Source organism: Lissotriton vulgaris, chromosome 4_1 (genome assembly GCF_964263255.1).
Source record: "Lissotriton vulgaris chromosome 4_1, aLisVul1.2, whole genome shotgun sequence".
Taxonomy (NCBI): domain Eukaryota; kingdom Metazoa; phylum Chordata; class Amphibia; order Caudata; family Salamandridae; genus Lissotriton; species Lissotriton vulgaris.
In genome coordinates, this window is record NC_141691.1 from 1517505846 (window position 1) to 1517511745 (window position 5900).

A 5900-nucleotide genomic window follows, 5' to 3' on the forward strand; every position below is an offset into this window, starting at 1 on the left:
CCTTTGTGTGAGTTTGAAGTACGTGCACTTTCAGTTAAGCAAATCCCGTAGCCGAGGCCGGAAAGCGACAAATGGAGGTGTGACGTGGCTGGCGAGTGGGAGGGAACGAGCGCATTCCAATGAAGTCTGGTAAGAGGCGTGGGGGGAGGGGAGCATGCATATGGGGTGTGAGTGAGGCCAAGCGCGCGCCTGCTGAAGCTTCATGCTCCTGCAGACAACATGCATTTGTGTAAACCCAATAGTTCAGAGCTATAAATAGCTTGACTAAAAACAGTAAGCCTGTAAGTGTCCATTTATGAAGGATGAGACGGACACAATGCTGTGATGTCCCATGCAAAAATGAAGCCAATGTGTAATTCAAAAATAAAAATGAAGGTGATACGTAATGTCACATACAAAAAACCCACAATAAACACGTTTGGAAATTTTTATTTTCTTTACATTGCTTTGATATCAAATACTTAAATACTTACTAGGTATTTAATAGCAAATAAAATTAACAACAAAAAACAATGACACAATGCATTAACAATTTAAGGATGGTATATATCCCTAACAATATTTAAAAAAAAGGTGTACAATTTACAGATAGGATTATGGTACACTGCAGTAAGAAATCAGATGATGAAATCCACCATAGACAAGTACCAACCTTTTTATTCAAAGGAATTAAGTACATGTGCGATGGAAGCTAGGTAGTCAGAAGGCACAGACAAGGTGAAAAGTTTTAATACTACCAAAAGTCGGGCAGACATTTCCTTTGAACGGTGGGAAATACGTGGATGTAGATTACCTGCTATAGATTGTGACATGCGCATTTCGTGGTAACTTTGCTCCTTTTTCAAAATCTCAAGAAAACTGTAGAAATGTGGGTGCGGTTTGCCAATACTTTTTTTTAAAGAGTTGGGCCAACCCTCTATGGCATTGCTTGTCTTTGCTCCTCCCTCTAAGCAGGTTGAGTAGCAGTTCCACCAGTCCACAAGAAAACATGGTTTCCTGCGGCAACTCGACCTGCTTAGATGAACAATCGATGTTTCTTCAAAATAATTTAATATTGGTGCCAATTTATCTTCGTTTACCATAAAGTATTCAGACTCTGTAATCAATGTGTAGTACTCGTCTACACTACTAGGACGAACAAAGCAAAGTCCAGATAGTTTTTTAAGCTCAAACTGTAGTTTACTATAAGACACATAATCCTCAATAAGGGATGTTATTGAATTTTGCGCCATATAGCCTGAGACAATTGGAAAAAACATCCTTGTATTTGGGTATCCATATACAATTTCTTTATAGCATTTATCATGAGTAAATCATTGTCCATGATTACTTTTCTCGGACTTTTGTTTGGGATTTTGGATTTTAGGACTGACGAAAACTCAGTATACGTTGAGGATTGTTTGTCTGGTAGTAAACTATAGACTAAAGGGACTACAATGTCGTTAACGTACCCGTGAATGGTGTAGATTTGGGTGAAAGGGGTGGGCGTACTTTTAAAGGTCCCATCCATCATCCTCACATCACTGTTCTCCAAGCGGTTGAGACTACGGGGGGTGAGAAATATTATAATGAGCTTATGACAATTGTCATTGTCATACATAATAAACGGTTCCTTTGAAACAGTAACACGGAGTTCGACAGGAATTGTAATAACCCCAAAAGTTTGTGGTGCCACGCGTTTTGGGTGATTCGCGTGTTTCTTACGTTGGATCATTCTACGTAAGTTGGAGATGGCAGGCATACTACTAGCCACATGTTCAGTAACGTGTTGGGATACCCCCCTTAAAATGGCACCACAAGGGTCATTGGAGTTGCCTGCAATCACTTTCATTTCATTTATAGATTCTCCGACTTCAATAGCAGTTGCAGAGGGCGAGTGGTTATGGTCTGTGCTTCTTAAAACAGACTCACCCAGAGTAACCGCTCATCCTCTGCAATGGCTTGAGTAGTATTGCACACACTTCCAATGACCCCGTGGCTCCAAATTTCTCTCCTTACAATAAATATAACCGCTGTATTTAAGTAGGCGGTTTCCTCTGCTTGAGGTGATGTATTTCGCCATGTTTGGATCAGACATTTGCAGTAGGAACAAAACAAAAACATGCATTTTAAAGATGATAAGAAAGACATTTGCTGTAGGAACAAAAATAAAACATGCATTCTAAAGATAAGAAAGACACATTTTTGCTAATGCCTGTCATTAAATGCATACAGTACTGCAATCGAAATAAAAAAACATACATTTTCTTTCATCAATAACCCAACACATTTTTGTGTGGGATAAATAATGTACAAATATTACTTCATTCACCACATAGCAAATTTTAATTGAAATCACATTGCTTCACTCTTAAAGTACCAACGGACGTTTTTTAACCTTTTGTGCTACTCTGCTGCACTTAGGGTAGAAACCCAAAATCTTTGCTTGCCTTGCACCTCCGTTACCTTTCTAACTCTGTAACAGCAAGTAAAAAAATTAGGTTTGCGGTGGCATTATTACTTAGGTGTTTCAACAACACATTTTGCAGTTGCAAGTGTTAAAAGCACATTGCTTCACTCTTAAAGTACCAACGGGCTTTTTTTACCTTTTGTGCTACTCTGCTGCACTTAGGGTAGAAACCCAAAATCTTTGCTTGCTTATGTGTTTCTATTACACATTTTGCAGTTGCAAGTGTTAAAAGGTATTACATGTCATAAGTACTGTACTACAATACTAATACAAAACCAAGCATTTTCTATCAGCAACAAAAAAAAAATTATGTTTTCTGTGCCATTATTACACGCCTACTACACCAAACAGCAATGAAATAAAATGCCATGGTACTATGCAACACATTGCTTCCAGACATAATTCTGTGTCGTAATAGTCATTCAGAAATACCATTAATGTACCTGTAACGTTGTTTTAATCTTTGAATGACTTTGTTGTTAGTGTTTGGATATCCACACAAAGCTTCACGATGGTGACGGCCTATTTTAAGAGACAAAATAGAGATTAGTCAAACGTAGGGTATATCCAGCCAATCCATCAACCCATGCACCAACCCATCCATCCACCAACCCATTCACCCACCAACCCATCCATCCACCCATCCATCCATCCATCCACCAACCAACCCATCCATCCACCAACCAACCCATCCATCCACCAACCAACCCATCCATCCACCAACCCATCCATCTACCCAAAAGAATCTAACTTGTTTAAGCCATCAAAGTGATGATTAATCTTGGCAATCAATACATTTAGTATAGAAATATGTGGCAGCCACCTTGGTCATTGTTAAGGGTTCATCCTCTAAACCAGAGACTCTTTACAGTAGCTTCTAGCAAAACAGAATATGTTGTTTATCTCAATCACCTTTAATCTACTGATTTTTCCATTCTCTTTCCTTTCCAAAATGCATGTTCTTGATGCTGGGTGCGTAGTAATGACTACCATAACTTTCTGTCATTTTTCTCATGGTTAATGGCTTCCGTTTATTTGCCACCAATGCTTCCTAAGGTCTTTGTTTCAAAGTTCCTTTCCTTTCTGTAAAAGTCATAATTGTAACGCCCCTGCTTTTCCCCAAGCCAAGACCGAACATCAACTTTGGTGTGAAATCCTCCTTTGAGGTGATAAGACATAACTCACAGTGTGCTCTAAGAAGTGGTAACTTTGAGAGGGAAACGCAGGCAATATTGATGATTTTCATCTGTCCCTTCCTTGACCCCCCTCCCAGTACCTTTCTTGAGCGAGAGATAATTTCAGTGCTATGAGATTTTCCTACCGCTCCTTCGATAGCTCAGTTGGTAGAGCGGAGGAGTGTAGCATTTATTCGGGCATCCTTAGGTCACTGGTTCAAATCCGGCTCGAAAGACTTTGTGGTTTAATTTCCATGTCATTTGCTTTTAATCAACAATACCTTCCATTGATTATGATAAAACCCCCGAGCTCCGAAAAATACTGGAAAAGAAGTGTACTCTATCGGCTTTCAAAGGGAATTGATGACATAGTCATCACTAGGAGAGGTGTGATCAGATCTACTACCAAAGCATTGCATTAATATGTTTGCCCTTGGCAGACTTCCAATTGCAATGCACCAAGGTAGCTGCTTGTTAGCCAATCACACTATGACTTGCCTTCAGTTTGAGTGTCCACCGATGGGCAAGAGGGAATATCCAATGGAATCATCTCCTGAAAGGCTGGGCAAGCTGGAAAGTAGACCAATAGTTTACACATTTGGGGAAATCCTGAGAAGTTTTGCATTCCAAACTGAGCAGATAAAAGCCCTGCCGGAGAATCGAACCCTGATTGAACTAAATATATGCTCCATGAAGACAGTCCACACGTAAGGTGTGAGCAATTTCATGCCTGACACTTTACATTCTAGTCTCAATCGAGACTGCAGTCCGTAGGCTTAAGAGTCTCCTTGCATCCAGCAAAACATTTGAGCACAGTACAGGGGATGTAGCTCAGTGGTAGAGCGCATGCTTCGCATGTATGAGCACCCGGGTTCAATCCCCGGCATCTCTAGGAGTCTCTGTTCTGTATCTCGGCTTTTTCCAGAAGGCTAGCTTGCCATCTTGTGGAAAGTAGAGGTTTTTCAGGCAGTTGGGGGTCAGAACCCCACTGAAATAGTTTGCTTTGAAAAATTGTTTGAAATAGGTATAGTTTCCACATTTCAAGAAAATCTTAGCATTTTGCTTGCCAACGTTTATTGGTCGGAATAACGTTGAAACAGGAAAGCTCTAACTGCAAACTATGGGGTTTATTTGTGCCCTTCAACGCGTGCACCTGCTTTATTTCGATCTGTAAGTGCTTCGTGTTGAAATTTTACTTTTTGTGGCGATGCTCTTGGCACAAAAAGTTAAATATCAACACGAAGCACTTACAGATCAAAATAAAGCAGGTGCACGCGTTGAAGGGCACAATCAGGGGTTCTGTGCACAAGCAGGGCTTGCAAGTATTCGCCTTTGCCAATCCTGGGAGGCATTGACAAACAAAGATAAAACATATGGGAATCAATAACAGCTTTGAAATTCATTGGCATCATCATTCAGTTTGCTGGATGACATGTGCAGGAATGACACAGGCGGGCGGAGTGCGAGAAAGCAGCAGAGATGAGCCCGTGGGAGACCAAAAATAATAATTTAAAAATGCAGCAAGGACTGGGGAAAGAAAAGGAATGCTTGAGTAGATGGATAGAGCTCGAGGGAGGTGGGTAGCTGTTTTAGGGGGCAAAGCAGCATACAAAGAAGAGAGTTTGAAAAACCATGCACTCTCACAGAGTGCTAAAAGAAATATGTTGTCCCCTCAATGTGATCAGTGGAAGAATACAAGTAACCCAATCAAATAGATGGTAAAGAGGTTGTACACGAAGGAAGGGATAAATACAAGAAGAAAACGTATTTCGTGTGCGTATTCCACAAAATGGTGGAATCTTCCTAGATAAATACGCATGACAAACAACCATTATCTCGTATCTGCACCGACATTACAAATAATGAGACGGACAAATGTAAAATAGAAAAGGACAGTTTTGGACAGAAGATGCACATTTCAGGGTAACTTACCTATTTCAAAATCTGTCCACAGGGTCACGGCTGCTCACATCAACAACACAGACACAAAATGGCTGCAGACACGGTCGGCAATACGATATATACCCCCACACCCCCCAATCACTGGGGGCTAAGCGTTAGATCCGGGATCACGCTTTGGCTGTAAACATTTTAAACGTGTGGTAGGGCACAAACATCGCATTGTCATGTCGCGCGATGTAACGTCTGCGATGTGACATGCTATCCAATTAGAATGCCGCATTGGCGTCGCAACAACGTGCAATGCAAACATTGCCGCTGTGATCGCCGTTGCGATGTAACTGCCGCACTGTAAACGCGCGCAAATTTTTTTTACG

General features: G+C 40.9%; 2 non-coding genes across 2 annotated transcripts; both read left to right on the forward strand.

Annotated features, from left to right (window-relative positions):
- Window positions 1-3774: 3774 nt before the first annotated feature.
- TRNAY-GUA (transfer RNA tyrosine (anticodon GUA)) lies at window positions 3775-3860 on the forward strand. The gene is given in 2 exon segments: window positions 3775-3811; window positions 3825-3860. It is a non-coding gene; the product is annotated as a tRNA-Tyr (tRNA).
- Window positions 3861-4444: 584 nt separating this feature from the next.
- Window positions 4445-4516, forward strand: TRNAA-CGC (transfer RNA alanine (anticodon CGC)). Its single transcript has one exon. It is a non-coding gene; the product is annotated as a tRNA-Ala (tRNA).
- The last annotated feature ends 1384 nt before the right edge of the window (window positions 4517-5900 follow it).